Below are 20287 nucleotides of genomic sequence, written 5' to 3' on the forward strand. Positions count from 1 at the left end.
CACCCCCACTGGCACCCCCACTGGCACCCCCACGGGCACCCCCACGGGCACCCCCACGGGCACCCCCACCTGCACCCCCACGGGCACCCCCACAGGCACCCCCACGGGCACCCCCACGGGCACCCCCACAGGCACCCCCACGGGCACCCCCACCTGCACCCCCACTGGCACCCCCACGGGCACCCCCACGGGCACCCCCACGGGCACCCCCACGGGCACCCCCACTGGCGATGCTCTGAAGAAGACCGGGTTCTCAGTTCTGCCGATGGTAAACGGTTAATAAACACAGATGTAAATGTGTCCACTTAAAGACAAAAATAAATGTGTACATAAATAAATGAAATCTCTGCAGACATGACCATTACCCTTTGAGTGACATCAAGAAGTTTGAAAGAGCTTCATTGCACAGAATTGTTACTGATTATTGAATTTATTATTTTATGCTTGTACAGACTTGATCATTTGTTTTTGTTTTTTTGTTTTGTTTTTTTTTGTTGTTTTTTTTTTTTGCGTGTTTTACTTTACGCAGTTACTGAATAGCTTATCATCTTTAATTTCATTTTTACTGACTTTTTCATTTATTATGCTTCAAACAATACCTATTGCACAATGGTTTTACATTATTCCATGTTAATTATATTTCATCTTTCCAACTTGTTTTGTTTTTGCTCTACATTGTGTGGATTTGTTGCAGGAACCCCACAACTGTTTCATCTCAAGGGATCCTGCTCCTTTATTTCTAAAAATGCAAATTCCATACTCACTGTGTGAAAGCTCCTCTTATCTTGAGTCACACATCTGTTGAAAGGGGATCTTGGCGATGCCTAATAGTGCAGGATGAGAGAACCTCCGTGTAAACATGCACAGCTGGAGGTCCAAGTGCACGTCATGAGCTGTTAGCATCCAAACGCCATCTACAGAGTGCGCGCGGCTGTTAGCATCCAAACGCCATCTACAGAGTGCGCGCGGCTGTTAGCATCCAAACGCCATCTACAGAGCGTACCAGGCTGTTAGCATCCAAACGCCATCTACAGAGCGCGCCAGGCTGTTAGCATCCAAACTCCATCTACAGAGCGCGCCAGGCTGTTAGCATCCAAACGCCATCTACAGAGCGCGCCAGGCTGTTAGCATCCAAACGCCATCTACAGAGCGTGCCAGGCTGTTAGCATCCAAACGCCATCTACAGAGCGCGCCAGGCTGTTAGCATCCAAACTCCATCTACAGAGTGCGCCAGGCTGTTAGCATCCAAACTCCATCTACAGAGTGCGCCAGGCTGTTAGCATCCAAACGCCATCTACAGAGCACACATGACTTACAGCGTAGTGCGGCTTTTTTTTGTTGCTCCAGTGGAACACCTCCTGTGGTTGGCAGAGCCCAGAGCCAATCACAAGCTCTGCATCTGCTTATGGTTGCTTATTAAATGTGTATGTGGGGGAAGAAACAGTGGGACCAAGCAGCCATATTGGGAAAGAATGTACTATTCATTTTCTGAGCAGTCCCCCTCATGCAGTGTGTCTCCATACACTCCATTAAAAAACAACACATTATTTTACATGCAATCCATTAAAAACAGGGTATGTGATTTATATTAGTACCTTCCTCAAATATACAATGGCAATGCCCCCACTGGGATTTGAACCCTTGAACTCTGACTTGCAAAAATGAAGCGCATAATACTTCAGTACATCATGCACGCGTTTTTTTTTTTTTTTTTTTTGGCAAGCACCAAACACTACTACATATGGACAAGCATTAATGTGTAGCTGAGCACATAGACATTAACTGGAATAACCTCAAATAGCAGTGTTATATTTAACAGAGTACAGCATTCGACTTGTGGCACGGCTGTGAACCCTTCATTGTGCAGCTGAAGGTCATAAGCCTTCTCATTTTCCTTTCCTTTTGCACCCAGACACGCCCACCCACACAGGACACACATCTTCCTGCAGTGTTAACCTTTTACAGTTCTCAAATAAAGATTTTTTACAGAGTTCTCAAATAAAGCTTTTTTACAGAGTTCTCATATAGACATGTAAAGTGTATTTCATTAGGAAATGGCCCTCAAGTTCAAATAAATAAATAAATAAATAAAAACACGGTTCAGGGGTAGCAACACAGCCATGGAAGGTAAGAGAATTTGACATAACCCCAAACAGGTGTTCTAGAAAATACCTGGCTGGGCCTCTTGATATATTAGCTTCCTGACTCTGACTATGGCTGCCGATTCGGGTTATGGGGGAATGGAATGTGCTGTTCAAACAGCCCTACTGCTGCCCACATGTGTCTACCTCTGCAAACACAGGGCTTTTCTTTTTTTAACAAAGCTATGCTAAGATAAAACTAGGGAGAAAAAAAACTGAGGGTCACCATTTTGTCTTGAGTTGTATGGTTAGCTTTACATATTCTGAACTCCGCTTGGGTTCTGACTTTGTTTTGAGTATGAGTGTCGCTTACTGAATGGTATTGTAGCATGTTAGCTAGGTGCTCTAAACTTCTGGCTTATCATACAGTGCTATAGCTCACGGCATTATCCCCAACACTAATTGCTAGCTAGCTAGCTAGTCTTTGGCATCTCACCTAGCTACCTACAGGCCATTAACCAGGCTTGATAGAATCTGGTTACCTAGCAGGTCTCAGTGCTTAGAATCTCCTCCCACAGTTGGTTTTATTTCATCTCACTTTGTTAGGATTTCCTCAGTTATTTGTGTGTATTGTTGCCCAAATTTATTTTCGTGATCTCCTCTGAGAAAGATAGAGAAAGATAAAGCTGTCCTTGTCTCACCTAGTACACTAAAGAAGGTAAAGAGGTTTGAAACCATCAACATTACATTTCAGCATTTAGAAAATGCTCATATCGTGAACAACTTGCAGAGATTTGATTTTTACATGGAATCCATGTATGCAGCCGCTTATTACACTGAATCTTTCAGTTTAATTGTCTCACTGAAGAGCCCAACAGCCCCACCCAAACTGGGAATAGAACCCATGTCCTTTGAGTTATAAGCACAGTCCCATAACCCTTACACTACACCAGTAACACCGGAACCACAGCTTGGATTATTTATTAATTTTTATCTGCCATCTGTTAATTCTTTTAAAACCAGTTTCTCAAAAAATGAATGCTCCTCTCTTAGGAGACTGTGGGTAGCTGGAAAGTAGCAGTGTAATATACAAACCAATGATGATGTCAGCTTGTTATTGACTTTCCAAGTCTGAATGACTGAGCAAAGGATAGGGGGTGGGGTGGAATCAATCTATTGCAAGTGATGCCCGGCCAGGCAAAAATGGGTTTACAAGCCAGTGTGGGGGATGGGTGGGATCCTGCAGTGACTAATATCCTCAGACATGTTTTTAAATGGGTGCGCAGCTTCACAATAGTTTACAGCAGTTTCCCTCTCTTTTCTAATAAGGGCTCAATTAGAACGGCTGGGAGCAGAAAATGGCTTTAGCCAGCACAAGTGGAACGTTATGATTGAGTAATTTAGGAGCTTATAAAGATTTTACCACTCAAACCTCTTGCCAGGACCCTTGCGCCACATGAAGCACGAATTCTGCGTGTGAAGGGAAAACTGTGGCGTTATGTAACCTGTCCTTCTGGAAAAGCGTTTCAGTTGCTGCCAGAACCACAGCCCTGACTCAGTGAGAGAGGCAGACAGCACAGGGGGGCTGAGGGTTTCTCGTGTCAGTCCTCCTCCTGTGCCCCTACCCCCCACCCCCAAACTCCTACCCCCTCCCTAATATTCCCTACCCCCTCCCCAATACCCCCTACTCTATCCCCAATACCTCCTACCCTCTCCTCAATACCCCCCACCTCCTACCCCCTCCCCAATACCTCCTACCCTCTCCCCACCCCCACCCAAATACACTGGAGTACCAAATTATACTATTATCTTCAAATTAAACACATTCAAAATGTTTATACCCCACACACACACACATGATCTACCCTTAAAGGAAGCAAATCATCAAAATTATGTAGATATAATTATTATGCACAACATGCAATGCCACATTCTGGACAAGCACAAGACACAATCTCAGTTTTTTTCCAGGAAGAAAGATTCGCTGTTTAATGTTCTGTATTTCAGTATTTTATATTTATTTATGAATGACTGAACCAAGCCAGAAAACTACCTGCATAATTAATGATACTTACACTGATAATTTACTATCACACAAACAGTATTGAAGGAATTGTAATTACATGACCTTGTATGTGGTAAATGCATGACTTTGCAGTCCCACGTGTCCTGCTAGACTCCGGCCTCTTCAGCCTCCGGCCTCTTCAGCCTTACACTGCTGGGCACTGGACACTTATTTTATCAAAAAGAGCAAGTGTGTGTGTGTGCTTCAAGTCGAAGTCCCTGGTGAGCATCTATAAGACTAATAAAATCCATGGCATTCAGCCATTCGTGTAGTCTGGAGAAAGACTGAACACGAAGACAGCACTGAGAGCTGAACACACAGACAGCACTGAGAACTGAACACACAGACAGCACTGAGAGCTGAACACACAGACAGGACTGAGGGCTGAACACACAGACATCACTGAGAGCTGAACACATAGACAGCACTGAGAGCTGAACACACAGACAGGACTGAGAGCTGAACACAGAGAGGACTGGGAGCTGAACACACAGACAGCACTGAGAGCTGAACACACAGACAGCACTGAGAACTGAACACACAGACAGCACTGAGAGCTGAACACACAGACAGCACTGAGAACTGAACACACAGACAGCACTGAGAGCTGAACACATAGACAGGACTGAGAGCTGAACACAGACAGGACTGGGAGCTGAACACACAGACAGCACTGAGAGCTGAACACACAGACAGCACTGAGAACTGAACACACAGACAGCACTGAGAGCTGAACACACAGAGAGGACTGGGAGCTGAACACACAGACAGCACTGAGAGCTGAACACACAGACAGGACTGGGAGCTCTTTAGGGTGTGCTCTCCAGCCTGCCAGAACTTTCTGTTTTTAAAACTACAGGTTCAGTCAGAACTGATAATGTAATTCAAAATCTGTTACCATTTATAAGGATTCAATACCATTTGAGTACACAATTTTTGAAATTGTATCACGCTTTCAGTTGATCTGGTGTATTAACGTTGCTACCTGAACATTTACATTTTTACATTTTTCATTAAGTGTGCAGGTGGAGAGAGAAGACATCAGTATGTTTACCGTACGCCAATCATCAAATTTACCACCAATTATACACTAAACATATTGAGCCTCAAGCAGCTTCAATCATTTAATTATGTTCTGCATTCTGTAAATGTAAATAACGAGCTACAGCTGATTACCAGCAGTTGTCATGAGTCTTTCTCTCGTCAGAAAACCTTGACTGAATTATGTGGGTGTGGCCTTCTGATTGACAGAAGACCGATGCACTCACTAAACGATGGATGGTAAAAGAGGGCGAATGTTAAGCGATGAACTGACAGAGCAATGGTGGTGGGGGATAAAAGGAGCTCTTTTTGTTTATCATATTACTCCTGTTTTCATCAAGTCATTTCAATTTTTATGAGGTCATTTGCAGTTTTATCATCTCATCTGTAAATCATTTAACTGTGAATTTATCAATCCTCTTACACTTTTATTGACTCAACAAATCTTTTTTATGAAGGTATTTTTGTTACTTCCACCTCTCATAGGATATGAATAACATACTCAAAAGAATATGTAGTTACCCTGTATGCTTGTTTTTTCCCTGCATGTTACTGCTGATTTGAAATCAAAGTGCAAACTCTTTTAGTTTTATTCTCAATATGTTTTGCCTTTTTGCACAGAAAGGCATTTTTATGTATCCATGAAAAAATCCCCTTTTGTAAATTTAAGTGAAATGAGGGCTGGATCAATGAGGAATAAATCCAGGCAGACTCTGCAGTCTGCAGGTAGTGATGAAAGCTCAGCATCTCAGGAGGCTTTTGGGAGGCTTCTGAACAACTGATCCTGCTCCTGGGGCCTTGATCTTAATGATCTCACTCACACCTCCCAAACCATGCTGTTTGTGTTATTGCGCCATTGGCCTGATTTACTGCACAAAGATGCATTTGTCCTGGACACAGTAAAGAGAAGAATCCAATTCTGATCCTAGTGCAACAAGAAACGCTCACCTACTCAGGGATATATTAGAATACACACGATGTTGCACAGAATATTTAAATAGAAACTCTGCATTTCATTAACGGTGTAAGTTCTGAGGAGATCCGTTCGACCAAAGGAAACAGTTCTCCTGTGGTGGCTGGGATAAACCTGTGGCAGTACTGACCTCTATGCGGCTGAGGAAGAAGCAGTACTGACCTCTATGAGGCTGAGGAAGAAGCAGTACTGAGCTCTATGAGGCTGAGGTTTGGGCAGTACTGACCTCTATGAGGTTGAGGAAGAAGCAGTATTGACCTATATGAAGCTAAGGCAGAAGCAGTATTGACCTCCATGAGGCTAAGGTTTGGGCAGTACTGGGCTCTATGAGGCTGAGGAAGAAGCAGTACTGACCTCTATGAGGCTGAGGAAGAAGCAGTACTGACCTATATGAAGCTGAGGAAGAAGCCGAACTGACCTATATGAAGCTAAGGCAGAAGCAGTATTGACCTCCATGAGGCTAAGGTTTTGGCAGTACTGACCTCTATGAGGCTAAGGAAGAAGCAGTACTGAGCTCTATGAGGCTGAGGAAGAAGCAGTACTGACCTCTATGAGGCTGAGGTTGGTGCAATATTGACCTCCATGAGACTATGGTTTGGGCAGTACTGACCTCTATGAGGCTAAGGTTTGGGCAGTACTAACCTATATGAGGCTAAGGCAGAAACAGTACTGACCTCTATGAGGCTAAAGTTGGGACCTATATGAGGCTAAGGCAGAGCAGCACTGACCTCTGTGAGGCTGAGGTTGGAGCAGTACTGACCTATAGGCCCCAGGGGAGTCACAGGCCAGTAGAGAATCACACAGATGCCTAATTATGCTGAACCGAGGGATGAGTGAGTGACTTCAGCTTCTATTCATGAGAGGATACATCTCAGACTGCAGATAAATGTCCATCACACTACATCAACTCTACATCTCACACCCACCCCCCAGCCTTAGCACAGCCCCATATAAGTCAGTACTGCCCCAGCCTTAGCACAGCCTCATATAGGTCAGTACTGCCCCAGCCTTAGCACAGCCTCATATAGGTTAGTACTGCCCCAGCCTTAGCCTCATATAAGTCAGTACTGCCCCAGCCTTAGCACAGCCTCATATAAGTCAGTACTGCCCCATCCTTAGCCTCATATAAGTCAGTACTGCCCCATCCTTAGCCTCATATAGGTCAGTACTGCCCCAGCCTTAGCACAGCCTCACATAGGTCAGCACTGCCCCAGCCTTAGCACAGCCTCATATAGGTCAGTACTGCCCCAGCCGTAGCCTCATATAGGTCAGTACTGCCCCAGCCTTAGCACAGCCTCACATAGGTCAGTACTGCCCCAGCCTTAGCCTCATATAAGTCAATACTGCCCCACCCTTAGCACAGCCTCATATAGGTCAGTACTGCCCCAGCCTTAGCCTCATATAAGTCAATACTGCCCCACCCTTAGCACAGCCTCATATAGGTCAGTACTGCCCCAGCCTTAGCACAGCCTCATATAGGTCAGTACTGCCCCAGCCTTAGCACAGCCTCACATAGGTCAGTACTGCCCAAGCCTTAGGCTCATATAAGTCAGTACTGCCCCAGCCTTAGGCTCATATAGGTCAGTACTGCCCCAGCCTTAGCCTCATAAAGGTCAGTACTGCCCCAGCTTTAGCCTCATGTAGATCAGTACTGCCCAAGCCTTAGGCTCATATAAGTCAGTACTGCCCCAGCCTTAGGCTCATATAGGTCAGTACTGCCCCAGCCTTAGCCTCATGTAGGTCAGTACTGCCCCAGCTTTAGCCTCATACAGGTCAGTACTGCCCCAGCCTTAGCCTCATATAGGTCAGTACTGCCCCAGCCTTAGCCTCATATAGGTCAGTACTGCCCCAGCCTTAGCCTCATATAGGTTAATACTGCCCCAGCCTTAGCCTCATATAGGTCAATACTGCCCCAGCCTCATATATGTCAGTACTATACAGTCTGATTGAACCATTCTTCTCATTTTGATGTATGTATGAATCATTGTTTGATAAATTTGTCTGGTTTACATGCTCATTAGCACATTTATTGGATCATAATGTCACTGGAATTAAATAACAAAGTGTAATTTTTAAATTAGACATCACAGAATGTTAATACAGTTTCTGTAAAGAGGTCTCTCAGTGTGGACTGAGGGATATTTGTCTCATACTGGAGCATGAGAAACTGACTTTAATCACATACCACGTTCCCACACATCATAACTTTGCCATAAACCTTAAGATGATAAAAGTTCAGGTGCAATCTAAAAATCTGAAATCATCTGTCGATTTAGTTTAGTATTTTATTATGGATTTAAATTTAAGTATAGACTTCTTGAATTGACATTATTCTGTAAAATTTACATATTTATTTATTTATTTTATTTCCTTTCATTTAACAACGAATTCCCCAGTGGTGATCAAATTTTAAGCAACAGCTGATTTACAATCAGTTGCTTGTATTATTAGTGATTGATATCACAGATAAAAATCTTTTGATTGTCCTGTAATCATAGAACATCAAAAAATGAACTTTATTGCTCTTTCAGATTAATGGTCGCAAAAGGTGCTTAATTTGAAAGAAGCCATTAAAACAAACAAAAACCCAACGTGGAGGGAAAAATCGCTCAGTCACGGGAGAATTTGTGACAACTGCCTCTTTCATTTAATTGAAAGTTTAGATTATATTTTTCTATTTTATTGCAAATTGACTGTAAAGCATGAGGGTTTTTTTCGGCAAAACAATTTACTCAGTAATGGAGGCAACAGACTGGTTAATGTACGATGTGTCCCGTGCACATTGTGTACACAACTGCAGAATCAGCCGGGCCGGCCCCATTTTCGCCTGGCAGGTCAGCTCAGTGTTTGAGTGTCTGAAGCCGTTGGCTGCTCCTCAACCGTTCGGCTCTTTCTCTACGAGCAAACAGCCTTACAATGTTCCTCAATCCCTCCTAAAACCTTTATTTTTTAGCTTTTATAAAGGGGCAATGACTACATACACATAACACGACGATTACATGGGAATTTAACTACCAGACCACCATCGTCAACTAGGTTTATAACGCGTTATTGGCAGCGCATTTTTAAATATATCAGAGGAAACTCCACACTGCACAGCAGAGAAACCAGCCCTGTGTGATCTGGATATTAACGGTGAGAGCCGTTCGCTTTCCTTTTAGGAACCATTTTAGGGATATTTTAAATGTACAATATCTGTCATAAAATCCTTATTGCCGTATGTGAGTGTTTGTGGCGTGATACAGTAAAGATATTGCCAATAATACGTGTGTTTGGTGAATCTGTGTTTCGGAGGTGGGGGATGGGCAGTGTGTGTTTTGTGAATGCAGCAGCTAGCTAACGCTAGCTAGCTACCCAGCTGCAGTTCAGTCTATTTCAACTGTTACTTACTTATGTTCTCGCAACGGCACAATAATACCACAACTTATTTGCTAACTGTGCAGGGAGGGGTAGTTGTGTTTATGGGTAGCTACAGAGTGCTATATTACCATAACATAACAGCTAGGTCGCTAGGTAGGGCACAAGGAATCAGGAAAGCATGTTGAAGCAAGCAGCCGTCAGTCAGCAGTAGCTAGCGAGTAGGCTAGCAGGCTATCCAGCTGCATTTAAAAACAAATACGTAGCAAAGTCGCTACTTTAAGAGTATAAATGTTGAGAGGTAAATTGCAAACTCAGTGTGTGTATTATGGGGGTTGTATGTGCCGTTTTGTGTGAATTTTGAAGGTAAACTGCTGCGTGTGGGGGAGGGGAACTGCCTGCCACTCACACTGACACGGCGGGCTGTGTGGGGAAATGAATCTAAGGTAGCTACATAATACACAATGTACTTTAATTATGTATGATATGTAAATAGCTGTTTTTTTAAAAGCTTTATTTATCAGTGTAATCACCACTTCTGTTGTTTTCTTTGGATTTAACACTAGCCATCCAAACAAAGTCGTAGTCAGGAAAACTGTCTGCTCCAGGTGAACTAGCTACTATAATAAAAACAGAAAGAAAATTTTGTGCTTTTTAGGGTTTGGTATTAAAGAGCCATGTTGCCCACAGAATGATTATTTATAACAACAGCTGCATAAATTATAATGATAATTACTGAAATAATGTGCATTTCAAGAGGTCAGGTTATGTGTGTGTGGTGGTGGGTAGAGACTGGCCAGTGGCCACTAGATGAAATGGCTTCTGATGTTGACTTTGGTAAACAGGAAGTTGTTATGCAGTGCACACAAACCCAAATATACACAAGGATTTATTTTGACTGGCCTGTCACTACTTTGCTAAATGTGCATATCAAAATGGTCAACGATAACACACGTCTTGGCAATTTCATGACTTTTATTTTGGAAGCTTTAATTTGTTTGTCGGAAGTGGGGCTTGATTACCATTTCCTCAGTAGAGTAACTGAATCCTGGTCCTAAATAATTGATTTTGGTGTTCCTCACACTGTCAAATTGCAGTGGGAGTGGTTATGTAATTCCAGCGCTTGTAGTAGGAAGGGGGAGGGGAGGCCTGATTTAAGCTGTCGCTTTCTGTCTTTAAACTGGCAGCTATGCTACCAGCCCGCATGAACCCTCTCACCTTCTCTGCTGTTGTGGCAACAGTGCTGGGAGCAGTGAAAAGCCTCTGACATTTCCTGCCTTTGACATTAAAATCAATGGCACAGTGTATTCGCCTGTTTAATTTGCCTTACCACCCCCCACCCTTTAAAATAAATATATATTCTCTCAGTATATTTACTAGTTTCTGTTGTAAATGTTGGTTTCGGGAGACTTAGTAATATTCAGATGCAGAGGAATCAAACTTAGTTAATGAGTTTCTGAGAGTGTCTGCAGTATTGTAGGCTAGTTAGGTTTACTCACTCATCTCTCCTGTTTCTGCTTCCTCTGTTCTTTTCAGTGCCTGTGTCCTCTAACTGGCTCACTGTTGTTGCATTGTATTGTTAAAAAAATGTGCTGTATTATAATTAGGCCATTTATTTAGCAGTGATAATGATTTCGATTAATCTAGTTTTCAGTCTGGGATTTATCTGTAGGTGAAGTTTTCCCCCACGATTGAGTTTACTTTCTAGTTATGTTGCCATTGTCTGAAATGAGTGTAATTGAAATGTCAGTGATATTGAATGTGTTGGAAAAGGTTAGCCACACGCTGCTGTACAGCTAGTTGGCTGCATAGCAGTGGCACTTCGCAGTTATTTAGCATTCTACACCTTTACAGTTTCTTGCAGACCATAATTACAGATTATTGGGCATTATCGGTAGTTCAGTAGCTGCTGCAATAAACACAGCATATTCAGTCTGATTATGCTGGTGCAAAAACAGGTCAGAAAGCACCCTAAATTATCCACTTATTTAAAGGGGCCATGTGCAGCTTTCTGATTGGCCAGCGCACACCTTCCCCTCTTCTTGAACACAGTCCCAGTATTCTTTGTGTTTGTGCTGCTTGAATTCGTTTTGATCTTCTCTAGTGCTTTCTCTCATGTTTGCTTAGTGCATTTGTGTCCTTGAATTGAGGCCCATTGTGTAAGAGTTGGGAAAGAGTTTGCTTAAATTTATTACTCAAATTTTGGTGAAGTACCAAGGCAGTCATACTGAATAAGTGCTTTCTTTTAGTTTGTGTGTACCAAAGTGTCGTCATGCCTTTAGATTTTCCACTGTCCATTTTGGGCCTGTAGGAGTCTAGTAGCCAGGCTGCTGGGGACGTTATTACTTAGGACAGTGCAGCAGTGTAGTACAGTAAGATCATCTGTGCTAAGAAGATACAACCTTCCATACCAGCGTATCTATCCTACCTGTGTTGTATAATGTTATGGAGTGGCAGACTGGCCTGTCCGTTTGAAGCGAACGTGCTGAGACTGGACCATGATCTGGCCTCTAAACCGTGTGTGATGTGGGCACTCTACGTATGCCAGCAGACTGCACCACTCGCTCTGGCTGCTTGTAAGGAGAAGGGTGATATTATTACAGCAAACTGAAATGTATCTGCCATTATGCAGGAACTGGCAGAGACAGACTAGGTTAGCACCTCTTAATATAGAAGAAAGGTGTGGATATGATTAAAATCCCTCTGAGGAGCCCTGAAGTCACAAATGGCGTAAACAGCGCAGCAAGGGCACAGTGTTCTTTCTCAACACCGAATGTTACTACCGGAAGTCACGCTTCAGCTGCTATCGCTGCTGTTTACCGCTTCTGCATTTAAATGTGGTTTTGGGGAGGTGTTGTTGATACACTAGAGTCAGACAGAAAAAATAGGAGATAAATCGAGGAACTTTTCATGGACATCGTGTGCTTGTGTACATGCCCTTTCTCCCTGGACAGACCCTACATTCACTCTCTGGGACAGGACTAGATACATGGAGAGGGAGGGTGGTTGTGATGGTCTTTGCTTTCAGTCTAATATAGAGGAGACTTGTGTCCTGTGTGGTGAGCTAAGCTAAACGTTAGCGCCTGTTGAAAGGCTGTAGGCAGCCAATAGCATGTAGGTGTGCTCGGTGTTCCCAATCAAGCAACATCAGGCACTCCATCAATGGTTATCGCAGCTGATGCACCCTGTTATGTGGTTGCTTGGAGACCAGATTGGTGGAAGCCTGTACCATGTTTATATCCAGTAGCTGTATAGCGGTTGAAAGGTTAACATGTTCAAGTTTGAGCCTGCCTTGGCTCCGTCATCATTGCTTTTCTTTTCTGCACAATTTAAACATTGTGGATGATGAATAGCTTAATAATGTTGGCAGTGCAGCCATGTCTTCTTGCTAGTGTATGGCTGGCTCTCTCCAGCTTGTGACTGACTGACTGAGCTCCTTCAGTGTTATTGGCTGACTGACTGACTGAGCTCCTTCAGTGTTGCTGGTTGACTGACTGACTGAGCTCCTTCAGTGTTACTGACTGACTGAGCTCCTTCAGTGTTATAGGCTGACTGAGCTCCTTCAGGGTTATTGGCTGACTGACTGACTGAGCTCCTTCAGTGTTACTGACTGACTGACTGAGCTCCTTCAGTGTTACTGACTGACTGAGCTCCTTCAGTGTTACTGACTGACTGAGCTCCTTCAGTGTTATTGGCTGACTGAGCTCCTTCAGTGTTATTGGCTGACTGAGCTCCTTCAGTATTACTGGCTGACTGACTGACTGAGCTCCTTCAGTGTTACTGACTGACTGAGCTCCTTCAGTGTTACTGACTGACTGGCTAACTGAGCTCCTTCAGTGTTACTGACTGACTGACTGACTGACTGAGCTCCTTCAGTGTTACTGGCTGAGTGACTGACTGAGCTCCTTCAGTGTTACTGGCTGACTGACTGACTGAGCTCCTTCAGTGTTACTGACTGACTGACTGACTGAGCTCCTTCAGTGTTACTGACTGACTGACTGAGCTCCTTCAGTGTTACTGGTTGACTGTAAGTATTATATTAGAGTTTTGTTTTCATCATGAGTCGGTATGTTTGAAATGATAAGAAACGGGCAGAGTCTTCATTCTTCCATCACATTTTTTCCAGCTGACATGCTGGTATTTTAGAGAGCTGTTTCATTGGCTACGGCTACTCAAGTTTAAATGGATGATGAGAGCACTGAGGAGCACTGAAATAATGGACATCATAATAGGTGCTTAATGTGGTCATACTGGGCTGTGAGTGAGCATATTGGACCGTTTGCCTTTGTGCGATGGTTCATTCCTCTTGTGCTGGCTGGAGATGTTTTATTTCTGAACCAGGCACACTGTCCAGTGCCAGGATAATGATGGTCACACCGTAGGGTTGGGCCCAGAGGACGCGTTGCCTTGGTACTCCTCCTACTTGGAGGCTGGTTTGATCATCGATGATGACTAGCCAAGTGGAAATACTGCTTGTTTAATGTAGCTGTGTTATGCTACGTGCATTATGTGATTTGATTGGTAGCATTTAAGGCTGTGATGTCCACGTTTTCTAAGACTTTTGGAAGTGCTCTTGCTAGATTTTTAAGTGTGTCAGCAAAATCCCTTATCTCTTTAGGATGATGACTGAAATAATTTCAGTACCAGTAGAAAGATGAGATGCAACTGCTTATACTGCATAACCGAACGCATGGGCCAGTCTGAATAACACTGTGACTCCAGTCTGAATGACACTGACTCCAGTCTGAATGACACTGTGACTCCAGTCTGAATGACACTGACTCCAGTCTGAATGACACTGTGACTCCAGTCTGAATGGCACTGTGACTCCAGTCTGAATAACACTGACTCCAGTCTGAATGACACTGTGACTCCACAGCCATGTGTTCTGTATATTCTATTCTGTGCTAGATATTCTATTTTTATATACATGTATTGCATTCCATGTTTGATAGATATGAAAATGGCGTAATGCAAGTATTTTGAGAGGCTAGTTTTGTCATGATTGTCATTTGGTTTTTGACGAGAGAATAAAAAGTTGATTAATTGTATGCTTGGTATTCATGATGATGTTGTAGGCTTATGGTCGTGTCTCATGTTATTTGGTCCTTTGTTCTGATGTATTTTTTTTAAAGTGTCGGAGTCAGTGTGGTGTTCTCAGGCTCACAGAAATGAGTGTGTGTGGAAATGCCCGGTTCCTGTGAAAGCTCCTGTGTCCCTGGCTGGGCCTGGGCATGTTCAGGGAAATCCCTTCCTCTGTTCACTGTGCTGTCTGAGAGTCTGCTGCTGGGTGGGGGAGGGGAGGGGAGGCTGGTGTGGGGGAGGGGAGCAGTGGGTGGCGGGCGGGGGGTGGGGTGTGGGGGGTGTAGAGTAGCTCAATGTACACGTGAGGAAGCCAGACTGATCTCAGTCAGAACTCTCTATAACAGAGGTCCAGCTAATAGGTTTAAAACATGCATTTTTCAGCTAAGTATTTTACAGGCCTACAAAGCAGAATTTCTCAATTCCCAAAATAAATACTCAGCATTGCAGATACTCAGCCGTGGCATGAAAAGATGAAGGATTGGGGAGGAGCCTTTGTGAGCCCAGGTTCTGGGGTAAAGAGAAAGTAGCTGAATGGCTTTCAGGTGCAAATGACCAGTTCTGGCTTGTAGGCCTGTAGAGGCTCATTTATCGCATCTGTAGGAAAAGGCATGGTTTTCACATATCAGTCCCGTATTAGTGTACCTGTGAAGCTCACTTCCTGGGTGTGCGGAGGTGTAAACCGCTCACAGGCTGCTGAACTGGGGAGGGGGGGGGGGGGGGGCTTCTGTCTGAGACACAGACGAGCCCCCAGCAGGAAGTGAACACTGTCGCTGTAATTTATAGGGTTAGCCCTGATCCACCGCCCAGGTGAGAGCGCACCTGAGCAGGCTGCTGTCCTGCTTCTCCCAGCTTCCCTGCTGCAGCCCTGATTCACAGGCTGGGAGCGTGCTTCAGATCAGCTTCAGAACCTTCCTGCACTGTTTAAAATATGCTTCAGACCAGCTTCAGAATCTCCCTGTGCTGTTTAGAATCATGCTTCAGACAAGCTTCAGTCATTTTGGCATTGAAGCAGTGAAAGCAGAAAGCCATACAGATAGAGCTTCACAGTCTGCTCTGCCTTAAATGGAGTAACTGGCTCTCGCAGTGAAACCTTCCAAATCGTTAAAATGGGGCATTAGTCAGCCTCCTGCCAATCTCATTTTTGTCTATATAAAGAAGCAAAATGTCCTTTGTTGTGGATTACATCATATGATTTTTCCTCCGTCATTGTGGACTAAATAATAAGAAAATTGGCACATTATTGGCAAATGTTCTGTGCCGGTTCTAAAATTAGCCAGTTTTTGAAAGAAGCTCTTTTTTTTTGTTGTTAGGATTACTGATGCTTAACCTGAGTGAGTCTGCCTGCTCTCCACAGGCTATTTTTCTATCATGGCTGCTGCTTCACAGAGAAATTCACCACCGTTCTCTGGCAGATAAACATCCTCTGTAACAGAGCAGTTCTGTTGCTTTTTCCTTTCCCCACATTGTGTGTATGTCCTGATTACTGCCGCGCTGTTCCATGTGTACTTGGAGAAATCGTGCTGAACCCGCTGGCTTTTTACTTTAGCCCCGCGGGGGGAGAACAGTGCCCACAGGCTGACCGCCAGCTCTGCAGCTCAGTGGGGGTTTAATGGTGGAATGAAGCTAGCTGAGCTAACGGTTTGGCCACAGCGCTCTGCTCCGCCCTGCTGGTCCCTGTGCAGGTTCCTGCAAGTGCCTATGTGGGTCTCTGTGTGGGTCCCTGTGTCTGTCCCTGTGTCTGTCCCTGTGTGGGTCCCCGTGTCTGTCCCTGTGTGGGTCCCTATGTCTGTCCCTGTGTCTGTCCCTATGTGGGGCCCTGTGTCTGTCCCTGTGTGGGTCCCTGCTGGTCCCTGTGTGGGTCCCTGTGTCTGTCCCTGTGTGGGTCCCTGTGTGGGTCCCTAGGCTGTCCCGGTGTCAGACCATTGGCCAGGGGAGGGAGAGAATGCTGAGGGGGAAAACTCAAACGGGCTCAACAATCCAGCTGCTATTTCATATCCAAACATCCCACTGCAGGTCTTCCCCATTACCAACAGCTGGGCAGGAGGTTAATGGTAATGCTAATGCAAAGGGAAGAGTATGCAGGTGATATCTGCACAGACCCAGGTATCGTGCTACTGTAGCCAATTAAAAGTGGTGTTATTGGTGAGTCAGGCATGACTGTGCTGTCCCTCATGGGCACAGTACTCAGGTGAATGACTGGCAGTGCTGAATATGGGGCTGAATGAGGGAGATGCCGATCTTAATGACAACATCCCCACACGATCCGTAATGCTCCCCCTGATGGTCTGGTTGCTGCACTGTTATGAGGACTCCTGGGAAATGTAGTGAAACCCACTGGCCTGAGCTCCAGCAAGCCTGATGTTTGCAGGAGGCAGATTTATTTTTCCACTGCCAGGTTAAGGGTGTGTGATCAGTGGCAGGAGGAAGGCTGAGATGCGCTTTAAACAGCCCCTTATCTCACTGTAACAGTGGGGAACTGGCTGTCTGGTCCAGTTCTAATTATAATATCATCATAAGGTGTTACCTCGATGATTCTCAGAATTTGCTTTGCAGCTGCATGGTTAAGCTGGTCAGTTTTATAAATGGGTCCTGGCAGTCATTCTGCAGAGATTTGGCTAATGTTTGAAGTTATTTGTGTGATTGGTATGGTAGCAGAAGGGGGTAAATTTGGCGAGGGGGGCCGCTCTGAATGCTCTGTCCCGCCTCACTTGCGTGTTTAAGCGAAGACGCATGACTGTCTCTTTCACAGGGGAAGTGTTCTGTGAAGGCCCTGACTGGCTCTTTCACAGGGGAAGTGTGCTGTGAAGGCCCTGACTGGCTCTTTCACAGGGGAAGTGTTCTGTGAAGGCCCTGACTGGCTCTTTCACAGGGGAAGTGTTCTGTGAAGGCCCTGACTGGCTCTTTCACAGGGGAAGTGTTCTGTGAAGGCCCTGACTGTCTCTTTCACAGGGGAAGTGTTCTGTGAAGGCCCTGACTGGCTCTTTCACAGGGGAAGTGTTCTGTGAAGGCCATAGGTAATGTAGCTGCCATGGAGGCTGAAGGGCTCGTTTGAGACGCATGTGAAGAAATGCTCACTTCCTGCTGAGTGATGGAGCGTGCCCGTCCGATGACCCTATCTTATCCACTTCCTGTCGTTCGGCTTCATTAGCGGGCGGGTGGGGGGGGGGGGGGGGGGGGGGGGGTGGACTGGCGGGTAGACGCCGCGCTGAGTGTGAAATGTGAGACTAATCTGAGGGAACCTGGAGCGCTCTACACAGAGCCGCAGAGGAGACGGGCCTGCTGGGGAGACATTAGCACACCCGACACGGGCCGCTAACGATGAGGCAGAACATGATTAGCAGGCAGAGTGAGCCGCCCTGATCACTGCTGCTACGCGCCTGCGAGACGCAAACGCGGGAAATGTGCCGTCATTCGGAGGGCAGCCGTTATTTAGGAGTAATAAAGGACCTGCATTCAGACTCTCACTGAATCCGCTCACTGTAGAAGTTAAGGCTTGGCTGGTGTACAAATCTACATTCAACTGTGTGAGAGAATTGGTATGGCTTGGTTGGTTCAGGGTGAAACCCGGGTTGTTAGGGGACTGGGGGGCATTAGGGTTATTAGCCTTTGCTATGGGTGCCCCTGATCTGTTGGAGGTTCTGGAGCACGGAAGAGCTGTAGACTTTAGGCAGTGAGGGTAATGGCTCTGGAGAAGTGTATTACTGTACATACTTAATCAGTCTGTCAGGGTGAGCGCTGTCAGCACATTCATTAATCTTCTGATCATAATTCATAATCCCCCTTATTTTGGGGTTGTATAGATATTTATTACAGATATTTTAAACAGTGGCTGAAGTCCAGGAGATCCATGCCACAGGAAGATGTGTTTAGGAATTTGCTCAGTCAGAGCTTTGAGAAATCGTGTCAGAGGTGTGAAGTCCAAGCCGATGACATTCACTCACTAATCATGCAGCCTGTCACATGGCTGTGGGCTTTTACTGAGGAGCTCCCTTTGCTTTTGGGGAGGAATGCGATTGGCCTGCCTGGTGAGCGTGTGACTCTTCCCGCCTCGGGAATAAGAGGTCAGCGCTGGGAATTCCGTAATCCTGCCTCTTGTTTGTTTTTGGAAAAACGGGACAAAGCTGGAGCTATGCCGGCACATTCTCACGCAGCTCTGTCATTATCCGCACTCACCATGGCAACGGCTGCCCGTCTGAAACGGAGCTGGACCCGGTGCTGTGCCAGATGGTCTCTGTTCCGCTGAGTACACACAGAACAGCCCAAAAAAACAGCCTTCAGATGATGGCTTTCGCTGAATAAATTATGTCATTGTGCAGCTGAATTATTTCTGTATCTTTGTGTCTTTTTTCTGGGTGATGACTTGCTCGCTGCAGCATTGCAGCATTGTTGTAAAATGCATTGTGGTCTAATTAATTTTTCAGACATCAGGAGTGCATAATAGTTAAAATTTTTAGTCATTGTTTTGAGTGAACAGAAGCAGGGACAGGGCTATGCAGGATCAGCCTGGCCTGCTGAAGGCTCATGATTGCTCTGTATGAGCAGGGCCTGAGGGAAGTGTGTGCCAGCTTGCAGGTATGGGAGGCTTTTCTCTCTGCTAAAGAGGCGGGTCCTGTGCTGTTTAATACAGGGCTGCCGGATGGAGCTCTCAAACCTTCTGACAGCTACAGGCTTATTCAGTAGTGCCCAGACTAAGTAGTGCCCAGACTAAGTAGTGCCATGCCTAAGTAGTACCAGGCCTAAGCAATGTTAGAACTAAGTAGTGTCCGGACTAAATAGTACCTGTACTAAGTAGGGCCCAGCTTAAGTAGTGTTAGGCCTAATTAGTACCCGGTCTAAGTAGTGTCAGTCCTAATTATTTTTACACCTAAGTAGCTCCCGGCCTAAGTAGTGCCAGGCCTACCAAGATCCTGAAGCCAAGATCAATCATCTTCTAATGCTCATTGTAATGAGTAACATTTTCTCCAGTGTCTGATTATACCAGAATCAGACAATAAATAAGCTAAATGTTATTGCCGAGACTGTGCAAGTTGATTTCTTGTCCAGCTGCGCAAATGGTTAAAAAAACTACGACTTTAGACCCTGAGTAGCCTACATAGCAGTCTTGCCACATGCTGAATAAAATGTCCTCTGTATGAATGTGCTTGGGTACTTTTTCATGGTTGTTTTTCTGTGTAAAGTATGCAGACTTGCTGCCAGATATTTCCATGCACTTTTTCTGACATGTTATTGGTCCTGACAGATGAATCCTTTACTGGCCAGGTCTTCTGGCCCAAGCTCCAGTTAAGGATCAGCGGAGATCGTATTGATCCTTTCTGCTTAGAGAAGCAGTGTGTGTGCTTGGCCAGGGGGTGAGGATGTCAGATTTGACTGCAGCGGAGTGTAGTGGGCAGTACTGCTGTGATTAATGTGTGCTGTGGACTGCAGCCCGGTCTGGCCCTTATGCACCAGGGCCAGAGGACCAGCTCCTCTCTGCTGAGCGTGTGGGAGCCCAGTACACGCACACAGCCCAGTGGAGTAAAGCTGGAGAATATCATCATAATGGATCATACCTGTAAGGCCCTTTTCAGAAGCTCATTTCTACTGCTGCCTGCACAGTAAACAGGGCTGGTTGAGGCTGCACATGCTGTTTCATGGTTCTGACACTGCTGGAAGTGTGTGTGGGCTCACTGGACTGAGGGCGCTGCT

General features: G+C 45.3%; 1 protein-coding gene across 3 annotated transcripts in view; it reads left to right on the forward strand.

Annotated features, from left to right (window-relative positions):
* The first annotated feature begins 9013 nt into the window (after positions 1-9013).
* Positions 9014-20287, forward strand: part of LOC118225433 (F-box-like/WD repeat-containing protein TBL1XR1) — a 43462-nt gene continuing 32188 nt past the window's right edge. For 2 of the 3 annotated variants that reach the window (XM_035413821.1, XM_035413823.1), the window contains exon 1: positions 9014-9295. The gene's annotated coding sequence lies outside the window, so the exon portion shown is untranslated. The remainder of the gene's footprint in view (positions 9296-20287) is intronic. The other variant, XM_035413824.1, reaches the window with a different exon arrangement.

This window comes from Anguilla anguilla, chromosome 4 (assembly GCF_013347855.1).
Source record: "Anguilla anguilla isolate fAngAng1 chromosome 4, fAngAng1.pri, whole genome shotgun sequence".
In the NCBI taxonomy this organism is placed as follows: domain Eukaryota; kingdom Metazoa; phylum Chordata; class Actinopteri; order Anguilliformes; family Anguillidae; genus Anguilla; species Anguilla anguilla.